The 25,248-nt window shown below is 43.6% G+C and overlaps 1 protein-coding gene and 1 non-coding gene across 2 annotated transcripts in view; both read right to left on the bottom strand.

Annotated features, from left to right (window-relative positions):
• galnt13 (polypeptide N-acetylgalactosaminyltransferase 13) overlaps nt 1-25,248 on the bottom strand; it is a 439,485-nt gene that overhangs the window by 228,126 nt on the left and 186,111 nt on the right. The window lies entirely within an intron of this gene.
• Nucleotides 9,333-9,523, bottom strand: LOC145350437 (U2 spliceosomal RNA). The gene has a single exon (XR_013888211.1). It is a non-coding gene; the product is annotated as a U2 spliceosomal RNA (small nuclear RNA).

Below are 25,248 nucleotides of genomic sequence, written 5' to 3'. Positions count from 1 at the left end.
TGCAAAGGAATTTGGATAGGATATACGAGTAAGCAAAAATTTGGCAACAGGAGTTTGACGTAGAAAAACATGAACTTGTCCACTCTAGCAGGAAGAATAGAAAAACAGTGTACAATTTAAATGGAGAGTGACCGCAGATAGATTTGGATGTCCAGGTACATGAATCTCAAATGATTTGAATGCAGGTACAACAAGTAATTAGGATGGCAAATGGAATGGTGGTGTTCATTGCAAGAGCAGTTAAATTTAAAAAGGAAGGACGTTTTACTGCAGCTGCACAGGGCCTTGATGAGGCCACATCTGGAATACTGTGTATAGTTTTCCTCTCCTATTCAAGAAAAGATAATTGCATTACCAGCAATTCAGAAAAGGTTCACTTGACTCATTCCCAGCTTGAAGGGCTTATTTTAGGAAGAACAGTTACAATTTGGATCAATCCCGTTGGAGTTTAGAAGAACGAGAGGTGAAACATAAGATCCTGAGGGGACTTACTGGGTGGATGTCAGGAGGATGTTTCCACTCTTGGGGGAATCAAGAAATAGGGGACACAATTTAAGGATAAGATGGAGATGAGGAGAATTTTATTCAGAATGTCATTAATATGTGGAATTCTCTTCCCCAGAAAACACTGGAGGCTAGGTCATTGAATTCAGTCAAGGCAATGTGAGACACATTTTTGATTGACAAGGGAGTCAACAGTTGTGGGAGGGAGTCAGGAAAGCAAGGCCATGATCTTATTGAATGGTGGAGCAGGCTCAAAGAGATGAATGGCCTACCTCCTGCTCCAAGTCTGATGTTCCTGTGGCCTGGCCTCTCCTTATTCTCAGATCAACAGTTTCCACCACAGTGAGGTTGCCAATCACTGAGGCTTTCCAGAATTGGGGTTCCGTCCCTGGTTGGACAGTGAACCTGATGCCTGGCGTTTAATTGGCTGAAGATTTAAAATTATGGTGGGCTTGTTTGAAGCATGGCAAGCGGATTTGAGAGTTGGACCTTATCCCCATGTCTGGCTCATGATTAAAAATTCCCAGAGAGTTTAGACATAAGTTTGTTTAGTTATGGGGGTGGGGGGAGTTTACACAGATAAGGAATAAGGAGGAGCACAGCTGCCTGCCATGGTCTAACCTCTCCAGAGGTTGCAGTTATGACTCAATGCCATGGGGCAAGTCCCTCACTTAATCCATCATGTCCACTCCCTTTCCCACCTTATTAGTCTGAACATTCTCCAAGCCAATGTGGGTTTCCTACATTGCCAACTGAAAATCCCAGTTGGTCTGGGGATGCTTCATTTAAATCTACTTCGGGGCAACACACTGGCACATTGGTTAGCACTGCTGCCTCACAGCTCCAGGGACCTGAGTTCGACTCCCGGCTCGGGTCACTGTGCAAACTTCGCACATTCTCCCCATATTTGCATGGATTTCTTCCGGGTGCTCCGGTTTCTTCCCACATCCAAAGTTGCATGGGTTAGGTGTATTGGCCATGCTAAATTGCCCCTTAGTGTCCCAGGATGTGGAGGTTAGAGGGATTAGCGGGGTAAATATGTGTGGTTACAGGGATAGGGCCTGTGTGGGATTGTTGCCGGTGCAGGCTCGATACTGAATCAGTATCTAATAGTTAATAAAACCGACTGCAGTGTAAGGAAAGATACCAAATCAGTATTAAGTATTCCATACTTCTGCCAAAGACCAATTTCACCTACAAGGTTTTTATTATGTCACTAGTCTTTGCATGGCAACGTAACTGCAATATGAGGAAAACTGTACAAACCATTAAGCTGGATTTGATTTTTTTTAAAAATCAGGTACTAATGATATAATTTGCTTTGAAAAAAAGGGTTTGTTACTTTTGTCCTTCATCAATGTTCACTCTTCTTTTGCAATGATAAGCTCTCAGGGATGCTAGGTAGCTCCCTCATCATTTTTCCTGACAGTCTAGATAGTGAATATTGACTGACTATTCAACACAAGACAACATCTAGACACTCAATTGCTGCAGTGTGTCCCCAGTGATCACCAGCTACTGATCAGAAGCAAGAATCCACGCTGAATTTTCACATAGACAAATATCCTCCTGCCAACTTGGTAAGATTAGCTAACTCAGCACAAATCATATCGTGCCCTGTGTATCATAAATTACATCATATGTACTTGGCTGAACCATTACTAGGGCTAGGATTCTGTTCAATGCTTGTTAGTAACACACAAAATATTCAGAACCTGCATAAAAAAGGTGAAATAATGCAAATTGGTGGCTAGTTTTCCGTGGCAACATGTGCATGTTTCCATCTACACAGCAAATTGATCAATGGGGTATTAACAACCTAGACAGAATTAGGTGGCTTAAGCCAGTTAAGCCAAGTATTCTCACTTGGCTCAGCAGGAAATGGATAGATTTTAAAAGATGCCAAGAAAATGACACTACATTTCAGCTGCTGTTACAGTAAGCGAGCAGAAAGGGAGTTATCCTCCTTGGGACTTAAGAGCACCTTCCACAGATGTGACTGGAAGTTGTTACTGGAAGAACTGATGATCTTTTCACATCCCAGAAGATTTAGGTTCAAACACAAAAGCTGACAGACCTAACAGTCCTTACATTTCCAATGTAAGAGTATAGAATAGCTTTCAATGGCTGCTCGCAAGTTCAAATATGTAATTCATAAAGTTCCTGTAGGAAAACCCATTATTCATTTTCTGCTGTTTAACCCAAAGCCTTCAAACAGTTTTTCAGCAGAATGAATTAATTGTAAATTGTCTCTTTCAAATGCAAACTAGATCTAAAGAAAACATTTTTCCAAGTAATAAAAACAAACTCACATGAATTCCCTGAAGTTGCGGACCAGGAACAAAAGCACATCCACAATTGCAAACAGCTTGTACCAGGATTTCACAAGTCAAATACACAGTAAGATGTCTCACAATACCAGGTTAAAGTCCAACAGGTTTATTTGGTATCACGGGCTTTTGGAGCACTGCCCCTTCATCAGGTGAAGCAGTGATCCAAAAGCTCGTGCTATCAAATAAACCTGTTGGACTTTAACCTGGTGTTGTGACACTTCTTACTGTACCAGTCCAACGCCAGCATCTCCACATCAATTCAAATAGACAGAATGGAAAAGAAAGAGTTGACCTGATAGTGAAGGATGATACAAGGACAGTTGTGAGAAAAAATCTTAGCTCAGAAGTTGCATCAATATCAGTGGCAATAAGGAATGCAAGGGTCAGAAAACCTACTGGTGCAAGTAGTTTATAGGCCTCCTGACAATAGTTATACCATTAGACAGAGCATTAGGTGAGAAATAATTGGAATTTGCAACAAAGGCAATGTAGTAATTGTGGAAAACTTTAACCTTCATATAGATTGGAACAAACAAATTGACAAAAGTGATTTGGAAAATGAGTTTGTAGAATGCTTTCATGATAGCTTCCTGGAACATAACATTATGGAACCGATTGGGGATAAAGCTATTTTAGATCTAGTTTTGTGCAATGAGATAAGAGTTAATGCGCAATCTCGTATTTAAACATCCACTGGGAAAGAGTATGATGATGCAAGTGAATTCCATATTAGGTCTGAAAGGGAACACACTCTTATCCCAAGCAAGAACAAGATGAATTACATTGGTATAAAGTGAAGAGCTGACTGCGGTTGAATGGTATCGATGATGGCCATGATGTAGAGATGCCAGCATTGGACAAGTGTTGTGAGACTTCTTACTGTGGTTGGATGGGTCAGTGGGCTAAAAGGCATGGCCATAAATAAACAATGACAAACAAAAAAAAACAAAAATTTAATTCCATTAGAAAATAGCAACTCAGCAAGACAGATACATCCGCTGCTTACAAACGAAGTTGAGGATAGTGTTCTCTTAAGACGCTTATACTATGGCAAACAAAACAGTAAGCCTCAGGATTACAAATGTTTAACAAACCAGCAACAAATCACCGCAAGATGATCAAAAGGCACAAAAAGAAAGTAAACGAGTCAAGAATATTAAAACATTGTAAGTTTTTTTTTTACAGGAATATAAAAAGATGAGTAACTAAAGTAAATTTGATCTCTTAGAGGCACAGACAGGAGAAATTATCACGGACAGTGAGGAAATAGTGACATTGAACAAACAGTTCATGACAGGCTTCATGATAAGCATCAGAGTAGAAGATACAAATAACAGCAGAAATAACAGGGTACCAAAGGTAACACAGACTGAAGATTGAAGAACCAAAGCTAATCAGCAGAGGAAAAGTATTGGAGAAACTGATGAGACTAAAGTTAGAAAAGAAGCACAAATTGATGGGATCCACCCCGAGATGCTAAAAGAGGTAGGCCACAATTTTCCCAAAAAATTTCCAAGTTGGTGCCCAGCAGGAAATACGGTGCCATTTTTGCCAGGAAGTTTGATGTAAACCCATTCCCACACTTAAATAATTTTTTGGAGCTCTGGTGATTTGCACCGTGAATGAAATGTGCAGGATCTAAAGACACCAGCAAGGACACTCCTCAGATATTGGAGCGCCATTTTTACAGGGTGCCCCAATTTTACAATGCTACAAACACCCCTTTTTCACCGGCAAAGATACCCATGCCCCCCCTCCCCCATTTGCCCACATTAGGCCCCTCCCCCTCTCACTGGTCACCCCCGTTATGGGATCATTAAATGCTCCGCTCCTTTAGGCCTCAACCCTTGGCATTACCAGGGTACCGGGTGGTAGTGCGAGGGCACTGTCCAAGCATGTTCCTTAGTACCTGGGGGGCTATGATGGCCTCCGAACCCCCTAGTGTGGTCATCATGTCCATCCAGAAAACTGAGTGACTGTGACATGGTCTTCCTTGAGAAACCCTTGTACTTTAATGTCTGAGTGCTGCCAGTGCTTATACTGGTTAAAACCAGACTCCACTAAAGCCATGCTGTTCAAGCCTAAGAGGTAGAAAAATATCCCCTTTAAAAATGAAGTTAGACTGTACACCTGTGCATTCGAGGAAGCACTTCAGAGTAGGGAAAAAAAAACCCTTAAAAAATGTGCTTAGACTGAACGGTTGCTCTTTTGAGGAAGTACTTCAGAATTTATGGACCCTGAAGTGCTGTATAAATGAACAATCATCAAGAGCTGTATAAATAACAATAACGGGGCGGCACAGTGGTTGGCACTGCTGCCTCAATGCACCAGGCACTCTAGTTCAATTCCCCACTGGGGTCATTGTGTGGAGTTTGCACATTCTTTCTGTGTCTGCATGGGTTTCCTCTAGGTGCCCTGGCTTCCTCCCACAGTCCAAAAGGCGTGCTGGTTAGGTGCAATGGCCATGCTAAATTCTCCCTCAGCGTACCTGAACAGGCACTGGAGTGTGGCACCTAGAGATTTTCATTGCAGTGCTAGTGTGAACCTACTCGTGAAACTAATAAACAAATTTTAAACTCATAATCCCTCCTTTGAAGGAGCCAGCAGCAGCAACCAAGAAGTGTGTAAAAGTTAATGAGACATGGAATGTGAAGTAAGTACTTCAAAGCATTTAAAAGCTACAGAGAAGACTAGCCCCTGCAATCTGATAGCTTTTTGAAACTGACATACTGAGAGAGTTCAAAGCTTTTAAAAGCTACTGAGAGAAGATGAGCCATGCGATTCCATCCCGGGGAATGTTCCTGACCTGAAATCCTCCAACCCATCCGGAGCCCCCTCCTACCCCCAGCTCCCTTGAAGGATCTTTTGCACCCTGGCAGCAGATGCTCCATCCACAGGCACCTTTGAATGAGTACTACATGGTACTCACCTACTTGCTCCTTCTCAAAGTCTCTGGTGCCCACTTTTAGGGACTTGTAGTGATTGGCACCCAAGTGACTTCACACTTGGCGTGGGGGTGCCAGGGCAGAGAGGGGCATGACAGTATACTGGAAGGCCTCTGCATTCGACTTTAACCTTGCTATCTACAAAGCATGATATTAGGGAACTGTGATGGATTGTTCTGCACTTGCCTGGATGAGTACAGCTCCAAAACCCAAGAAGCTCAACACCATCCACAACAAGACAGTAGCTTGATTGACAACTCAACCACCATCCTAAACATTCATTCCCCACACTACCGATGCACAGCAGCAGTAGGCCATATGTAAGATGCACCATAGCAACTTACCAAAGATTCTTCAATAGCACTCTCTAACGTTTCTACGGTCAAGCTGGATGAGGATAGCTAATGGCTGGGAACACCACCACATGCAAGTCCCCCTCCAAGCCATCCTGACTTGGAACCACATCACCTTTCCTTTTCTATTATTGAATCAATATCCTGGAACATCTTTCCTAACAGCACTGTACATGTACCTACACTACATGGACTTCAATGGTTCAAGAAGACGGCTCACCACCTCCTTTCCAAGGACCTTTAGGAGTGAGCAACAAATGCTAGCCTGACCAGTGATACCCAAATCCTGCGAAAGAATACAAGAAATGGATAGCAAATAATTAGGAAGGTAAATAACATGTTGGCCTTTATGCAAAGCAACTGGAGCACAAGAATGAGGGAGTCTTGGTACAACTGTAAGGGCTCTGTTGAGACCACAACCAGAGTACTGTGTGCGTGTTTTTTGTCTCCATTTTAGAGGAAGGATATCATAGCATTAGGAAAAACCATTAAATCTTGGGAAATCTTGTCTTGTTCCAAACTATTCTTGTATACATTAAAACAGAATTCAAATTCGTGCTCGTACTTAGAAGTTCCACTGTATTCTCCACATCATTTTCCTACTGGGGCAGAGTAGTGAAAGTTCACTTGATTGGCACATGGAATGAGTGGGTTGTCCTATGATGAGAGGCTGAGTAAATTGGACTTATACCGTCAAGTTCACAAGACAGAGGGGTGATCTCATTGAAATGTACGATTCTGAAGGGGCTTGTTAAGGGAGACACAAGAGTCAGTTCACCAGCCTGGGGAATCTAGAACTTGAAGGTATAGTGTCAGAATAAGGGGTTAATCATTTAGGTCTCAGATGAGGTGAAATGTCTCCACTCAAAGGGTTATGAATCTTTGAAATTCTCCACGCCAGAGTTCATGGGCGTTCCATAATTGAATATATTTAAGGCTGAGATAGGCAGATATTTGGTCTCCCAGGGAATCAAGGCCTTGGTGAGTGGATCGGCAAGTTAAGTTTAGTGATCAACCACGATTGTATTTCTTAACAGAGCCACACTTCATTAGATTCAAAGCTGTAGATGGACAGTTTGCATTTCTTTCTTCTGATCCAGCAATTAATAACTTTCTTTTAAGCAATAAAGTAAACAGACACAATTTAAATTTCCCATTAACATACAATACTTTCCAAGAGGTATACATCGTGCTTTGCTTGAAGCTATGAAAAATGACTTTTAGCAATCAAAGCAGTAGCATGTTTTTCTTCAAACTTTGACCTGATGGAGATTTTCTAAATAATGAAAGGATTTGTTCGAGTTGATGCAAAGGAAGTGTTTCCACTTGTGGAGAAGTCTAAAACTACAGTCCGTAAATATAATGTAGTAGCCATCGAGAAAGGAATTCGGGGTAGCATTTTTACCCAAAGAGTGCAAGTATACCACAAAAAGTAGTTGAGGTAAAAACTATAGAAGCATTTAAGGGGAAACTAGATGGGCGCATAAGGGAGAAAGGAAATATATCTATAAGGTTAGATGTTGCCGGACAGCAGGAAAACTATGTGGAACATAAACACCAGCATGAACCTTTGAGCCTGAAAGGATTATTTTTGTGCTGAATGCTTGCTCTAACTGTGTCACTGACCATTGTAAATGCATAAAACATGAGCTGGCACGCTCATATGATGATATATGTATGATAAGCATGAATTATGCTGCTGTACAGTAGCTTGCAGTCGACTTGAATACTTTCTTTATGAAATATGGAGAACTTTAAATTATAATGCAGATTTTAATGAAGTATGCATTTCCATAATCATTAAAATGAATTGCAATTAATCTGAAACAAATGCTACACAAGCTTCAATACAGAATTAACTGAATCTGAAATGGAAAGTTAATGCCTTTGTTAAACAAATTATATTTCCCTGGTCATTTTCTCTCAAAAATATCATGAAATAAAAAGTCACATAAGCCTGCAGCATGCCAGAAAATCCTGAGGAAATTTGTAGCATGCTAATTTCAGATCATAGTCTTTGTACAAATTTCCTTGATCATCTGCACCACCCCCAAGTTACATCATCAAAACCTGTAAATGAATACTGTTCTGGACACCACAGGGGGCAATTCTCCCAACTCACTGCACTGCCCGGGTAATGCAGCATGATGGGAGCTATCAGCAGCAGGCATTTCATGGGATTCCTGCTAACATCACAGCCTTTGCACACCTCCAAAGGTAAGTTTTTTGGCGTCATCAGCTCTCCACTGGAAATTGGTGCGTAGCTGATTATCACTTGGAAATGTCATTCAAATTGACATTTCCATACAGTTACTGAGCCTGGGACAGGGCTTGTGTCTCCTACCCCCCACCCCCACCGCCCCCGAGGAGTGGTTTCCTCCAGTGACATTTACGACTGCTCCGCACTAGCGGGAAACAGGCGTCTGATCCTGCTGGAAGACACAGAGACTAATATGGCCACTTCAGGTGGTCGGCGGTAAGGGGGACGGTGCCCCTTGCGCACTGCCCATTGGGCACCGGGCAGCCCTAAGGAGGTGGAAAGCCAGCAATCCAGAGGCTAGGGCCTCTGGGATCTGATCTCCGCGCTGACAGATTGCCTTATTCGTAGTGGCCCGCTCACTTACGCTGCTGGCTTCTTGGGCAGGAATAAGCCCCGCCCACAAATTTTCAAAATGAATCCTGAGAGGGCATTCTTTAACGTACAGAGTGTCAAGAGAGTCGGTCCGGTAACTACGCAAAACAAAAATCGGAAGAATTTACTCCCATTTTCCGTCACGTTAGGAACTTTGAATTTTTTTTGGAAGAATCCTGGCCCATATCTCACGAAGAATACTATGTCCTACAAAGAGTGATCAGAATGTTAGTAAGTCTCCTAAGACGTGAATAAGTAAGAAAGATGGAATTTCCCATTGGCTCCACCCAGCAGCGGGTGCACCATCAGTGGGACTAGAAGATTGTGCCAGGGTGAACAGCTGAAAAATTCCAGCCCAAAGGAGTCTGGGGAAGAATTAAATTAAATCAGCTTGTGTTTCCTGTACTTATGAGATTAAATAGTACTCCTGCTGCACGATTGAGTTTTTTTTTGTTTTTATTCCAATTCAATCCAATCAAGTCCAATTCAGAGTTTCAACAAGTTGCGTCATTCCTGATCCAAGCTGACAAGACAGGGCTCTCACCTCATGTCTTGGGCTTGACCTACATGATCCAAGCTGATTGGAGTAGGTGTAGCTCCTCCTCCAAGGCTTGATCTCATTTGCATCTTAGCCAAAAGGCTGAGATGCTGCTTTTAAAAATTGCTTCAAATGAAGCTGAAATGTAACCTAATGACTTCAACCAAGCACAGCATGTTGATACTACACTTGATCTTAGCCAAAGGCTGAGAAGCGATTTTTATGGTACTGAAGGGAATGGATAGGGTAGAAAGAACATTTTTTTCTTTCCACTGATGAGTGGGTATAGAGCAGGGAAACCGAACTTTAAAATCAGAATTAGTTCAGCCATTCAGGAGTCAAGTTGGGAAACAACTATTCACACAAAGGATAGTGGAAGTGTGAGGGTGTCTGCCACAAAAAGCAATGGGGGCTAGTTCAAGTATTCATTTTAAGTTGGAGATTGAGAGTATTATTTATTTGCAAAATACACTGGGAGGGATTTTCTGGCTGCGTCACCCCAAGACTGGAAAATCCCACCTGAAGTCAACGGACCCTTGTATGGTACATTCTCGTCTCCTTCCCCAGCCTGCTATGATTCCCATGGTGGGCGGAATGGGAAAATTCTGCTCATTAATTTGAAGCCGAGAAGGGTGGATGGGATGCAGATTAGCCATGGTCTTATTCGATGAGAAAATACGCTCTAGCAACTGAATAGCCTACTCCTTTCCTATGTTCAAACTTTGTAATCAATAAGACATGGGCGCAACCTTACAACCTTGGCTCATCCGACCTTCGGTAAAACCAGGTGGTATGAGCAGGTGAGGCGAAAAACGAGAAATGCTCCCCGTTTCCCGCCTCCGTTGATGTACCGCCTCTGTTTCGCTGGCAAAAATTGGCTCCGCAAAAGGTGGGAAGAAGATCTTTCAGGAGAAAGGAGATCTCCCAATACACTGGGAGATCAGGGTGCCTGTGCACTGGCGCCTCAAGCACTCAGCGGCCGGCTTCCCCAGCCAGCTCATGCTCTGCCATCAAAATCACCACCAATAAAAAGAAATATTTTATATCCTACTTCTACATTCCACTCCTCTTGCAACAAACACCGACATTCCATTTACCTTCCTAATCACCTGCTGTACCTGCAAACATTTTGTGATTCATCTAACAGAACATCTAGATCCCTCTGTACTGTGCAGTTCACAATCTCTATGTAAATAATAGATTGCTATTCTATTCTTCCTACCAAAAAGGACATATTCACATTTCCCCACATTTATACTCCAACATTGAAGTAGATTGTCAATAGTTAAGGCCCCAGCACTGAACTCTGTGGCACTCCACTAGTGACAGCTTGCCAACCTGATAATGACCCTTTTATCCCAACGTCTATTTTCTGTTAGCTAATCAATCCTGTCCCTGTTAATATGTTACTTCCTACACCATAAGCTCCTTATTTTGAATTATAACTTTTAATGTGGCACCTTATTAAATGCCTTTTGAAAATCCAAGTAAACCACACCCAGAGGTTTCTCTATATCCAAAATTTTGTTACTTCCCCAAAGCACTCTAATAAATCAGTTTAAACATGCCAAACCTCCTTTCACAAAACCATGGCTGGGATTCTCCCAAAAAAATTCTAAGTGCCAAACACGTGTAGAAATTGGAGTAACACCTGCTGGTTTTTTTAGCAGTGTTTTTAAAATGAATCTCTCATGCTCTGAGCACTATAGAGTGCACTGCGAGATTCACATTGGAAATCTGGGACGGGGCCTATTCTTGCTGGATACGCCAGCATGATAGCACTGAATGAGCCAATGCACATACACCGATCTATCATAGCACAGATTAGCGCATGAGCCCCACACGGCAGGCCTCCAGATCGCTGGCTCCCAGACATCCCCGAGCCAGCCCTGACCACCATCTCCTCCCCACTCCACCTCAAACTTCTCTCCCCACAGCACAAGCAATCCTGACCCTCCCCTCAGGTCGACTCCACACCACCACTTCGATGGCCAGCTCCGATTGCTGTCCTCCTTCCCTCGACAACTGATCCCAAATGCAGAGTGGCAGCGGGACCCCCCCCCCAGCGATCTCTCCGCCAAAGGTCCTGCCCCCTTGGCATTGCCACTTTGCCCTTTGGACAGTGCCAGGGTATCAGGCTGGCACTGCCAAGCTGGCAATGCTCAGGGGGCACCCTCCCTTACCCCTAACCTCTTGCAGGGCCTCCATGGCCCCCCTTCATTCCAGCAGGGTCGGGCCGCCAGCTCCCCATTAGTAGAGAGCTGTTTTAAGTCCCATCGGAGTGAAGTATTTCTGGTTGGGTGGGGAGAGTGGGGGAGGAGTTTGTTAAACACTGCTCTCTTCCCTTTCTAAATTCTGTCCAATCTTCTGACCTACCACTAAACTTCTCAGGATTATATATGCTTTTTCCTTCAACTTGTTACTTCTTTTTTTAAAACTTCCTTAGCCACGGATGGTGCATCCTTCTCCTAGTCTTTCTTTCTTACTGGTATCTTTGCTGAGTGTTATGAAATATCTTCTTAATATCCATCATTGTAGCTCTACTGTCCCAGACTTTAAACTAATTTGCCCATGCACTTAAGCTAGCCGACTCTTTATACCCTTGTAATTGCTTTTATTTAAGTTTCAAAGAATAATCTTGGATCCACCCTTCTCACCCTCAAACTGAATGCAAAATTCAATTATGTTCTGATCACTGCTACCTACTGGTTCCTTTACTCTGAAGTCATTAATAATGCAATGACTAGGTGAGAAGGGATGAACAAGCTCCTCTCTATTCAACCTCCTTACCATCAAAGAATTAAGGAACCAACCAAGCAAGGTTGCCTCGAGTCAAAGAAAGAGCAAAGGTATTCACCACTAGAGAAAATTAATAAGAATGCTTCATGAAGCATTCAGCCCTCATGCAATCATTACCTCCATCCTTCATGCACAAAGTATACAGTTAAAGGTCCTTTGATTATCGTTCAGGTGTAGATTTTCAACAGTGCAAGAGAGAAAGAGTATCTTTCATCCTGTTTCCTCTGTTGAAGACTTTAAAATCACCTGTGTGATTTGCAATCACCCACAAGTGGCTGGGCAGCATTATCTTGAAATAATTCACCCGTTGTGTATTCCAGGAGTTTTCTGGGATGTTTCTCTGTGGCAACCAACATTTCAATGTTTATGCTTTGCATTTTTGATGTCTCTTTCTCAAACAGTTGTGTGTTGTGCTGGGTGTCTGCATTATAGGAATTTTCTCTCACTTCCTTCACCCTCCCCCCGCTGCCCCACCCCTCAAGGTGATTTATTTGTTTCTCATCTTCACCTTGGAATGGGGCTTTGCATTTTTAAGCTATTTTATTATTTTATTTATTATTTTGTTCTATTTCAGCTCACATTGCAAAATTTCCAGTCAGTTAAAATTTGAAAAATTGTACTTTCAGGGGCATTGCTTTGAGACCATTAATCCTATCCCACTGCACGTTACCAAGTCTAGAATAGTCTGCTATCCAGCTCCAGAACATTTTGCTTTAAGAAATTGTTCCGAAAGCTTTTCATCCCACCCCCTCACCTGGACCCCCTTGTATATGGCCCCCTCATCACCCCCTGGCTCCGAAGGCTAACTGACATGACCTGCCCCCCCCACCACTACCACCATCAGCACACCTGCAAGTGCTGACTTGGCTTCCCCTCCACGGTAACCATGCAATAAACTCACTGGAATGTTCTAACGGGTGTGTGACTCACCCAAACTCGCTGATCTGCCCTAACAAGGGGAACTCCATAAAATCTCCAAGGAGGGGCAGACAGGCAGGCAGGCAATGCAGGAAGAAATGGCCTCCAGGATGACAGCTCGCTGTTTTTCAGATGCAGATCTGGCCAGGTTGCTGGAGGCAGTGGAGGCAAGGTGGGACACCCTCTTCCCCCCCAGCAGGACACTGTCCCAGAGGAAGGGATGGAAAGGCATAGCAGCACACATCAGTGCCAAGAACACTGGCCTGTAGAACCGGGATGCAGTGTCGCAAAAAAACTGAATGACCTAATCTGAGCAGCAACAGTAAGTCTTTTACCTCATCTAGCATTTTCCACCTAAATGAGCCCCGGATCCCCCCTACCCCTAGCACCCTGAATGCTCCCAGCCCCTGGTCCCCAAGCACCTCCCTTCTCCCACCCAAGAATATCAGAATGTTTGCCCTCTGACGGCCATCCCCTGAAGCCCTGCAGGACTCATGCCATCAGATTTTACATATTTCCTTTGTCTCCACAGGAGAAGACTATCCATAATTGCTGGGAGAGGGTGAAAACAGGAGGTGGTGTGCTTGAGACCCAGGTCCTCATACCCTTTGAGGAGCAGGCATTGGAATTTGCAGAGAGAAGGGAATGCGGAGCATTTGCGACAGCATGGTTGGGCTGGAGCATAGAAGCGAATAGCTGCCAATCCCCCACCTGTTGTAAAAATCTCAAGTAAGTTTCATGCAGCTTACTCTCCCTCCCTTGCACTTAACCTTGTGTCCTGTGCTGCAGGAAGGGACCCAGATGCACCTGGGCTATCTGACATTGTGGTCCCCACTGCTGCTCCCACCCATTCTGACCCTGACAGCTCAGAAAACTCCTCAGAGGAAGCAGATGAAGGGACCTCCAGGCCAACACGACCAGTTTTGGATCAGCTTCCACCTCACAACTCACTAGCCCAGAGACTCTCACATTAATGGGTCAGGTTAGTGGCAAGGCATCTGGGTCACTCTCTGGTGCACGTGACACATCTGACATACATCAGGTGGAAGAGGGAACGTTCAAGGCCTCTGGCACTCAGGAACCTGCTGGAGCTGAGGACTCAGTTGGCCCCAACTACATGCTGGGCCTCTGTGATCACTTCTCCCTCAGTTGCTGGAGATGCAGCAACCGAGCCAGGGAATGCAGGAGGGGCTGACGGCCACACTGGGCTGACTGCAAGGCTGTTGAGGGGAGTCTCAAAGCTTTCAGACTGACCAGCTATTGCCTGTCTTTCATCATTCCAAGGCCAACACTGCAAGGCTATCATCTGCGGTGGAAAACCTGAGGCAGGAGAACCTCACCACCAAGTGATGGCCCAGTCACAGCAGGCAACACCAGAGTCTCAGAGGCTGTGCCTGAGTCACAATGGGCCACAACTGAGGTACTGAACAGGCTTCTTGAGATTCTGTGGCCCATGGTTGAGAGACTCGAGAGCTTACAGGAGACCCAGCAAGACAGTGCCGAGACCAGCAGGCTATGACAGCAGACTTTGAGAATGTGGCTCAATCACAAAGAGACATGGCTGAAGAGCTGCAGAGCATAGTCCAGTCTCAGAGGGCACTTGCTGTTGCCTCTAGACCAACAGGGTTCTGAACTTCCCTGCTGCTCCGTTCTATACGCCTGCTGCTCACTGCTCCCCACACTGAAACCGAAGATTCCAATGCTCTTTACATTGTCAGTTGCTATGACTATTATTATGTTGACAGATACATGCAACATTTTTCTCATAGCAGGATCACACGACAGCACTAAATATATAAGCAATTAGTCTGATTTATTGATGTTTTTTGTTGATTATCAGACTCCTGGCTAAGACACTAGTAGAATTCCGTGACCTTTCAAGTAGTGCCATCTTCATGTAAGATTTAACATGAAGGAAAGTAGAATTACCATTTTGATGATGGATAATGAAAGCCTTCCGGGTATCTGTACTGCTGAGCAGAAGACAAGTGTTGAATAAAGATGATCAATATACCAGTATGAATCAGTGGAATATAATGTATGGGACTGGAAAGACAATTCACACCTAATTATCCCAAAGGCCAGAATCCACCCTACTGGATATTTTATCACTTTCATTTCCTCTTCCCCTCAGAGGTTGCTCATGAATATGCACTGATTCCCATAGGTTTTTAAAGGACCAACCACTCTAATGGTTGCTTCGTCATCTCTCAGACTTCACCCATCACAAGTTTCAGCTAATCTAAATCTAACTGCCTGCACAAAGTCCTGCAGTCAAACAACAACCATGACTGTCATAAGTTCTCTTGTTCACAACATATCCATTTCACCGACAGAATCATAAAATCACAGAATCCTTATAGTGCAGAAGGAAGCCATTTGGCCCATTGACTCAGCACCAACAACTACCCCACCCAGGCCTTATCCCTTTATTAGTGGGGAATTAGTATTTACCCCACTAATTCCCCCTGACACTAAGGGGCCATTGAACTTGGCCAATCCACCTAACCTGTACATCTTCGGACTGTGGGAAAAAACTGGAGCACCCAGAGAAAACCCACACAGACTCGGGAAAAATGTGGAACCTCCACACAGACAGTAATCCGAGGCCAGAATTGAAGCCGGGTTCCTGGCGCTGTGAGGCAGCAGTGCTAACCACTGTGCCACCATATCATGGTCATCATCCCCATTTTTAAAAGGAACATTTTCCAAGCAGATATCATAGTCCTATTGTCTCTTTTTCTCTAAGTTACGTGAGATTCAAGCACACAGGCTGCACAGAGATTTGAAAGGAGGGTTTTTTTAATATACGATAAAGGGAAGGTATTGTTATAATTCTTCACGATTTTTAATCGACATTGAGAGAATTGTGAATATGGCAGCTGACAAGAGGAACTACTTAAGGACATAATTGTTGTCAGATGAAACATTGTGTCACCACTTGTAGTCAAGAGATGATTTAACCTTAACAATTTCGGCAGCTGACATTTACTTTGGGTTTTGTCACAGCCACTCAGCTCCTGACCTCATTACAATCTTGCTTCCGAAAGAACAAAATAGCTGAACTTAAGAGGTGAAGTGAGAATGACTGCCCTTGACTGACATCAAGACAGCGTTTAACCGAGTGTGACATCAAGGAGCTCTAGCAAAACTAAAGTTAATGGGAATCAGGAAGAAATGATCCACTCCTTAGAGTCATACCTGGCACAAAGGAAGATAGTTGTGGTTGTTGGAGGTCAACCATTTCAGTTCCAGGGTATCACTGCGGTGCTTAGATGGAGTAGAGTTCTTAAAATGTATACAGGAAAATTTCTTAGGTCAGTATGTAGAGGATCCAACGAGGGAGGGAGTTGTCCTGGACCTAATTCTGGGGAATGAAGCCGGACAAGTGGGTGATGCATTGATGGGGGAGCATTTTGGTAACAGCGACCACAATATGGTTCAATGCAAATTTGCTATGGACAAAAATACTGACAAGTTGCAGATAAAGGTTTTGGATTGGGGGAGAGTAGATTTTAATAAAATTACGCAGGATCTGACCAAGATACACTGGTATGAGTTACTTGTGGGGAAATCTATAGAAGAACAGTAGGGAATGTTCAAAGATGAAATGGGCAGAGTACAGGCCCAACATATTCCCTCTGGAGTAATAAGAAGGTGTAACAAACCCAGAGAATGATGGATAACTGGAGACATTCAGGATACAGTGAGAAGGAAAAGAGAGACTTTTAACAAGTATAAGGGGAGTAAGTCTGTGGAGGCGTTAGTAGAGTACAGAAAGTGCAGGATAGAGCTTAAGAAATCAATTAGGAGAGCAAAGAGAAGATCTGAGAAAGCTCTGGCTGGTAAAAGTAGGGAAAATCCTAAGATATTCTATAAGTATGTCAGAGGATAACGGGGAAAGAGTAGGGCCCATTAGGGACAACGGGGGATATCTGTGTTGGAGACAGAGGACATTGGTAGGGTGTTAAATGAATATTTCACATCTGTCTTCACCCACGAGAATGGGGAGGTAATTATGGAACTTGGGGACAGAGACTGAGGGGGTCTTGAGAAAATCATCATAGGGGATGACAAAGTATTAGAGGTATTGGCTGGCTTAAAAGTGGACAAATCTCCAGGTTCAGATGAATTGTGTCCCAGCTGGGAGGCAAGGAAATTGCAGGGGCTCGACACAAATTTTTAAATCCTCCTTAGCCACTCGGGAGGTACCAGAGGAATGGAGAACAACTAATGTGATCTCATTCTTTAAGGCTGTAGAAACAGAGTAGTAAGTCTCACATCTGTTGTTGGGCAAACTACTGGAAAAGATTCTGAAGGAGAGAATCCATCTCCATTTGGAGAAACAAGGTTTGATCAAGGATAGTCAGCATGGTTTTGTCAAAGGGAGGTTATTGCTAACAAATTTTATTGAATTTTTTGAGCATATAACAAGTGTGTAGATGAGGGGTAGTGCAATTGATGCAGTTTACACTGATTTCAGCAAAACCTTTGACAAATTCCCACATAGGAAACTTATTAAGAAGGCTAATGCATATAGGATACAGGGTGATCTGACAAGGTGGATACATAATTGGCTTAGCGGTAGGCAACTGAGGGTGGTCATGGATGGCTGTGTTAGTGACTGGAGGCCAGGGCCATATCACAGGGATCCGTGCTGGACCCCCTACTGTTCGTCATTTATATAAATGACATAGATGACTGTGGGGGGTAGGATCAGTAAGTTTGCCGATAACACAAATATTGGCTGGGTGGTTAACAGTGAGGTGGAGTGTCTCGGGTTACAGGAAGGTACAGACAAGATGGTCACATGGGTGGATAAGTGGCAGATGGAATTTAACCCTGAAAAATATGAGTTGATGCACTTTGGAAGGAATAATTCGACAAGGAAGTATACTATGAAAAATCTGACACTGGAAAGTTCTGAAGAAGAGAGGGAGCTTGGCATGTTTGCCCATAGATGTCTGAGGGCAGAAAAGCAGGTATATAGGGTGGTGAAAAAGGCATACGGCACATTTGCAGAGGGGTCATGATGGAGTTGTATGGAACTTTGGTAAGGCCAACAGCTGGAGTACTGTGCGCAGTTCTGGTCAGAAGGAAGGACATGAACGCATGGGGGTCGGGGGGGATGCAGAAGAGATTCACCAGGATGCTGCCTGAGATGGAACATTTAAGTTATGGAGAGGTTGGATAGGCTTGGACTGGTTTTCATTGGAGCATAGAAGACTGAGGGGTGACCTGATTGAGGTGTTCAAGATTATGAGCAGCATGGACAGAATGGATAGGAAGCAGCTGTTCCCTTTAGTTAAAGGGTCAGTTCTAAGGGATACAGGTTAAAAAAGTGACGAGTGGGACGTTTAGGGGTATCTGAGAAAAAACTTTTTTACTCAGAGGATGGTGACGGTCTGGAATGCACTGCCTGGGAGGGTGGTGGTGAAATGCCTCACATCCTTTAAAAAGTACCTGAATGAGATCTTGGCACGCAATAACATTCAAAACTATGGGCCAAGTGCTGGTAAGTGGGGATAGATGGGAAGATTGAACACAAGTTGCAGGAAGTGCTAAGGGTGGTAAAGGCACAGAACGTACTCTGGGTGGACAACTTCAAAATTCATCATCAAGAATGGATTGGTAGCACCACCACAGAGCAAGCTGGCTGAATACTAATGGAGATAGCTGTTAGACTACATCTGCAGCATGTGATGAGGGCATGAACAGGAGGCCACGTCGTCTGATATGAGCCCCTGAAAAAAATGTTCCGTATGGAGCTTCAACATGGCAAATAAGCCCCAGGAAAGCAGAGGTAACTCTTCGAGCCTTAAAAAAGGTGGATATGTTTTCCATTTAAATTCAGCTCTACTGGAAACCCTGAAAGTCTTGAAAAGATGCAACATCCCCACCAACATCTTGGAATCCCTGGCCCAATATTACCCAAAGTGGAAGAAAAACAGCTGGGAAGGAACTGGACACCTTAAGTCAAGAGAAAGCTGGAGCCATGCATCGATAGTGAAAAAATTGCATTGCAACCTGGACATGCCACCGACCCGCTCCTCCAAACACCGTCTGCCCCACCTGTGACAGAGACTATAGGTCACACACTGGACACTTCAGTCACCTGAGAACTCATTTTTACCATGGAAGCAAGTTATTCTCAGCTCCCAGAGACTACCTAAGAAGGTATTCTACCTAAAAGGGAACTTGATAAACACCTGAACAAAAAAAGTTCAGAGCTATGGGCAAAGGGCAAGGGAATGGGATGAGCTAAAACTGCTCTGGCAGAGAGTCAGTATGCCCTCATTCTGTGCTTTAACCATTCCATGACTCTAATTTGATGTAATCACAAAGTGGCTATGATATTCCTCACAACTCAGAGAGATGCGAATTTATAAGTTTGCCATGACAAGTTTGGACGTTTAAATTTCCGATGTGGAGATGCCGGTGTTGGACTGGGATAAACACAGTAAGAAGTCTCACGGCACCAGGTTAAAGTCCAAACAATTTATTTGATGAAGCAAATAAACTGGTTGGACTTTAACCTGGTGTTGAGAGACTTCTTATTGAGTTTAAATTTCCCACATGGCTTCGCAACAGAATGACTATAAAATTGTTTCAAAATTCCACATGGTTCACCATTGTATTTGACCTAGTCTGACTTATATGTCCACATTGTAAAGTTGATTTTTATTAAGTCCTATGAAATGACCTCACAAGCCATTCAAGGTGTATAAATAAGCATGACTGGAGATTAAATAAATATATCCTGATCAGCATCAGCCAAATCACAAAACAAATCATTAGTTTCAATACACTTGCAGTACTTCCTGAACTCACTTTCTTCTCAATGTCCTTTAACCCATCAAAAGCAACTTTGACCAAGTCTTTCCTCTTAAAAGACTCCAAATCCAAAGTTGCACTCATAATTCATTCCTGAACCCACTGCAACAATGGCCAAAAATTTATGTAGAGTTGCTGACCCTGCCAACTGACTGAAAAGACTGGGTCAAGCCCACATCCATCCACCCAGCAACTCACTGCCATATGTTACAATCATCAGGCAGTTAACCACTTGAGGTCATGGCTTCCATCTCAATGTGGGAGAATGTCTCATCTCCGAGAGCCATTTCCAATCAGAGCAGTGTCACCAGGAATCCCTGATCAAGACAGCGATGAGGCCAGGGGAACTTTTAAGTGGAGAATTTTTGCCAGGGCTAGGGGCTAGCCAGGTACGTTCCCTTAAGAGGCAGAGGCAGGCTTCGACAATCGGGAAGGTCAGGGGTTGGTGCATGGAAGGCAAGGGCGTCACCTTTGCTGCTGATTGGGCCCTCTCTTGGGTACAGGGAGCTCAAACAGGAACACACACTAGCCAAGCATAAAGCCAAGCTACCAGTGGAAGCAGGAAATAAACTATGGCCAATGTGTTCCTGAACAAAATGTGCCAAGACTGAACACAGCACGGTACATTTTAACCATCTGTTGGCAAACCCATGCAGTGAAACTGGCTGTCCACCTCATTCTACCAACAACAGGTAGGCCTCAATATCTTGCCTCAGCGATCTGCAATCCAAGTAAGCATCCCATCACAGCTCTCTGGATATGGAAAGGGGGGCCCAGAAGAGCAGTGGCTAAAATATTACTTGACTGGCCAGAGATGACCTGTTCCTTGATATGCAGCAACAATATTTCTTCTCATGTCCAATAAGTAAGTTGGTGTGGCAATCTAATACTTGTGTTTTTTTCAAATTTCAGACTCCCTGAAACAATCTCCTTGGAGAGATAATGTTCAGTTTAAGAAGAGGCCTTACAGGGCATCTGTCAGGTGTATGCTAGTATTGAATTACCAGTAAGGACAATACATGATCACTTTTCACAACTTTTTTCAGGCCTGTTCCTCTTCAAGCAGTACACCTGGTGCATACTCTGCTTTGCATTTGTTCTAAATTGCACAGGATCCCAATGTTCCTGCAGTAATTGTGCTTTATTCTGATTCTGGATGGACTTTTGGCCATCCAACAGAAGGCTGTGAAGTCGACAGCCAGGTTGAAGTGAAGCAGTGAATTTACTGCAGCTATTTTAACTCCATTACAGCTCTCTGCAAGACAGTCTACATTGAAATTGCCCATAATATTCCAGATGCAACTTCATCAGAAACCATTAGCATAGCTTAAACCTTAATACTGCTGCTATCAATTGTACTTCTCAGAACCAACAGCGATGTTAACTATTCCTTCAACCACACTCCCACAATGGGGTGTGGGGAAGACAAGGAGAGATGGGGAGAAGGGTTTGAAAATAAAAAAAATTGTGGCATGCAAACTACCAAGAATGTGCCTGTCACCGTTTTTTTTACAGCTTAAGAGTTGTGAGCTGTGTGAGTATCCCAGTGTCGGGGTGCAGGACTTTTTTTTTTAAAAACAGTACTTGAATCAGGCTCCCACTATGCAGTTGGAAGGCTGAAGTAAATTTAACAGCCATGGGTCTGGTTTCTTAGGACTCAGGAAACCTGTTAACAAAGTAAGGATGGGAGTGCCTGGATGAAAATGATATATACTTCTACAAGCACTCCTTGTGGGTTATGAAGAACAGAATGGCTCCTCTTTCTAGTTTCTGTGGCTTTTCCTTACTGGACCACTTGGCTATTTCCCAGCAATCTTCCAATGCCATATATCAAGTTGCCTGCCCCACAATTCACCAACCATCTGCCCTCTCAATGATTCAGCGACCACTTGCTCTCCTCCCACACTGCATCTTTAAAGAAATATGTCCATTTGTGTTAAAAAGCTTATTCTGATAACTCATTTTATTTGTCGGTCTGCAATAGATTTAAAAAATAATTTACCTATCAGCGTGACTGGTGACTTTGAATCTCAACCTAGTCATAATGCATTGTGAAAAAGCAAAGGATACCTTAAAACTATGATGAGCAGCTCAATCAGTTCCTAACAAATTCCCGATACCAAGCTCTGATTGCTGGTTTTCTCACCCCACAATTGACTATCTGGCAATCTGGCTGGGTGCCAGATGGGAAACATAATTAAAAATGATAATGAGGTGCTGTTGTTAAATTCAGTAGGACCTTCTCCGGATTCCTCTGCTATTACATAAGAACGTAAGAAATAGGAGCAGGAGTAGGCCATCTAGCCCCTCGAACCTGCCCCGCCATTCAATAAGATCATGGCTGATCTGTCGTGTCTCAGTTCCACATTCCCACCCTCTCCCCATAACCCTTAATCCCCTTGCCTATCAAAAACCTATCAACCCGCGTCTTAAAAATATTTAGCGAGGCAGCTTCCACCACTTCAACGGGCAGAGAATTCCAGAGATTCACCACCCTTTGAGTGAAGAAGTTCCTCCTCAACTCTGTTCTAAACCGCGCCCCCCCTTTATCTTGAGGCTGTGCCCTCTAGTCCTACTGTCTTTTCTGAGCGGGAAGAGCCTCTCCATCTCTATCGTACCCATCCCATTCATCATCTTATATGTCTCAATGAGATCTCCCCTCATTCTTCTAAACTCTAACGAGTACAAGCCTAGTTTATTCAGCCTCTCCTCATAGTTCAACCCCCTCAACTCCGGTATCAGCCTAGTAAACCTCCTCTGCACTCCCTCCAAGGCCAAAATATCCTTGCGTAAGTGCGGCGACCAAAACTGCACACAGTACTCCAGCTGCGGCCTCACCAGTGCCCTATACAGCTGCAGCAAGACCTCCCTACTTTTATATTCAATCCCCTCGCTATGAAGGCCAGCATCCCATTCGCCTTCCTGACCACCTGCTGCACCTGCAGGCTGGGTTTTTGCGACTCATGCACAAGGACCCCGAGGTCCCTCTGCACTGTCGCATGCTGCAGTTTTTCGCCCCGTAAGTAATAGTCCTTCCTACCATTATTCCTACCAAAGTGGACAACCTCACATTTGCCAACATTAAATTCCATTTGCCAGTTCCTGGCCCATTCGCCCAGCCTATCTAGATCCTTCTGCAGACTCTCCACACCCTCCGCACAATTTGCCGTTCCACCAATCTTGGTGTCATCAGCAAATTTCGACACCATACACTCGGTTCCCTCCTCCAGATCATCTATATAAATGGTAAATAGCTGAGGCCCCAGCACCGACCCCTGGGGCACTCCACTAGTCACCAACCGCCAATCCGAATAGCACCCCTTGACCCCCACTCTCTGCCTCCTATTTGACAGCCAATCCTCTATCCACACTAACACCCTACCCCCAACTCCATGCCCCCTGACCTTCTGTAATAACCTCTTGTGAGGCACCTTGTCAAACGCCTTCTGAAAATCAAGAAACACCACATCCACCGGCTCTCCTCCATCCACCGCCCTAGACACATCCTCATAGAACTCCAATAAATTCATCAGACACGACTTCCCCTTAACGAAACCGTGCTGCATCTGCTCTATCAAACAATTCTCCTCAAGATGCCTCGCTATTTTCTCCTTGATCACGGATTCTAACATTTTACCTACAACAGACGTTAAACTAACTGGCCTATAATTCCCTGCCTTTTGCCTGCCACCCTTCTTAAACAACGGCGTAACATTAGCCATTTTCCAATCTTCCGGCACTTCCCCGGAATCCAGCGATTATTGCTATTCCCCACCCCCTGCCTCATTAACTACCTCACTATAAATAGCGGGCCAAGGACTGAGCATTCAGGAGCCTTCAATAGTTTAAGTAAATGACAATGTTTCTGTCACATCTGCTCCAAACATGTTTCCAAGCATACTCTCTTCAAGGTTATTGCCATTTGCAGTGCAACTATATAATGTAAAGTTGCTAATAGTTGTATTCTAAAGCAAATATCAGGGACTTGATTTTCAATGCTATTGCTGCAAAATGAAAGCAACTAATAATTTTCCCTTCCAGATGTTGCACCTGAGGCCTCTCTATAATGATATGCTATTTTAAATGAATCTTCTATCCAGTCTTCTGCTGCCTAGGCAACAGCTTATATCACACCATTCCAGCAAATGCATGAATTTCTATTGTAAAAACACAAACACACAAGCAGCTGGTAATCCTGTTATCATCGGCAATGCATCTAAAAATTTCACTGTAATCAGAAATGGCAAAAATCTTCTTGCTTGAAGGTAGCAAACTGACAGCTGCCAAAGGCTATTAATCTGGAATAAAGGAATGGGCTAAAAATACAAAATGGTACAAGGTTTATCTAACTGACAGTTCTTGATTACTGGTGACTATAAACCATTTGTTTCAAGAATGGATGGTTAATTGAACATAAGAACATAAGAAATAGAAGCAGGAGTAGGCCATCTAGCCCCTCGAGCCTGCCCCGCCATTCAATAAGATCATGGCTGATCTGTCGTGGCTCAGTTCCACATGCCCGCCCTCTCCCCATAACCCTTAATCCCCTTGCCTATCAAAAACCTATCAACCCGCATTTATTTATTGTGCACTTATATATCTTTGTAATTTGTCCATATCAAAAAATATTCTGAAGAGTCACATGGACACAAGACATTTAACTTTTACTTTCTCTCTCCACGAGATGCTACCAGACCTGCTGAATTTTTCCAGCATTTTCTGTTTTTGTTTATGATAATAATGTGTATGTTTACGTGCAATGTCTGTTGAATTGAATTACCCCGATTACCAAAGTTTCATGAAATTGCTGGTAAAAATTTTAAAAGAGTTTGCAGTGAAGGAAAACCTCACCAGAGTGGATGTAGTAAGGAATGTGACCTTTTGGTCAGATTAGGCGGTGGGTGAACCATCAGAGCATTACATTATTGGACTAAGTAGTAAAGAATAGAAAAGGCAATTCACTAACTATGGGTATTGTTTCTGTTAAAGCTCAGGTCATCTTGTGACTATTTTGTACGCTCATCTGTAATTGCAGATGCATTGAACTCGACTAAGGATAAAAGAATACTGTGAGTCAATGATGAGTATCACAAACATGGTATAAATAACTGACAAAAACTGTGTTTCAGTTTGAGTTGACTTATTGTCACATGTATTGATACAGTGAAAAGTATTGTTTCTGGCAAACAATTCAGACAAAACATACTGTCCATAGAGTACACAGGGAGGAGGAGTGCAGAAAAAACACCACAATTCTGCCACCCCACTTGCCACGGAATCAGAGTGGGCGAGAGGTGGACAATGGAAATGTCTGTTGACCTCAGGCGGGATTTTCTGGTCTTGGATCAAGCGAAGTCATAAAATCCCACCCATAGTATTGCAGTCACATATA

Source organism: Carcharhinus amblyrhynchos, chromosome 11 (genome assembly GCF_965287045.1).
Source record: "Carcharhinus amblyrhynchos chromosome 11, sCarAmb.v2.hapA, whole genome shotgun sequence".
Taxonomy (NCBI): Eukaryota; Metazoa; Chordata; class Chondrichthyes; order Carcharhiniformes; family Carcharhinidae; genus Carcharhinus; species Carcharhinus amblyrhynchos.
This window is presented reverse-complemented; position numbering and strand designations above follow the sequence as displayed.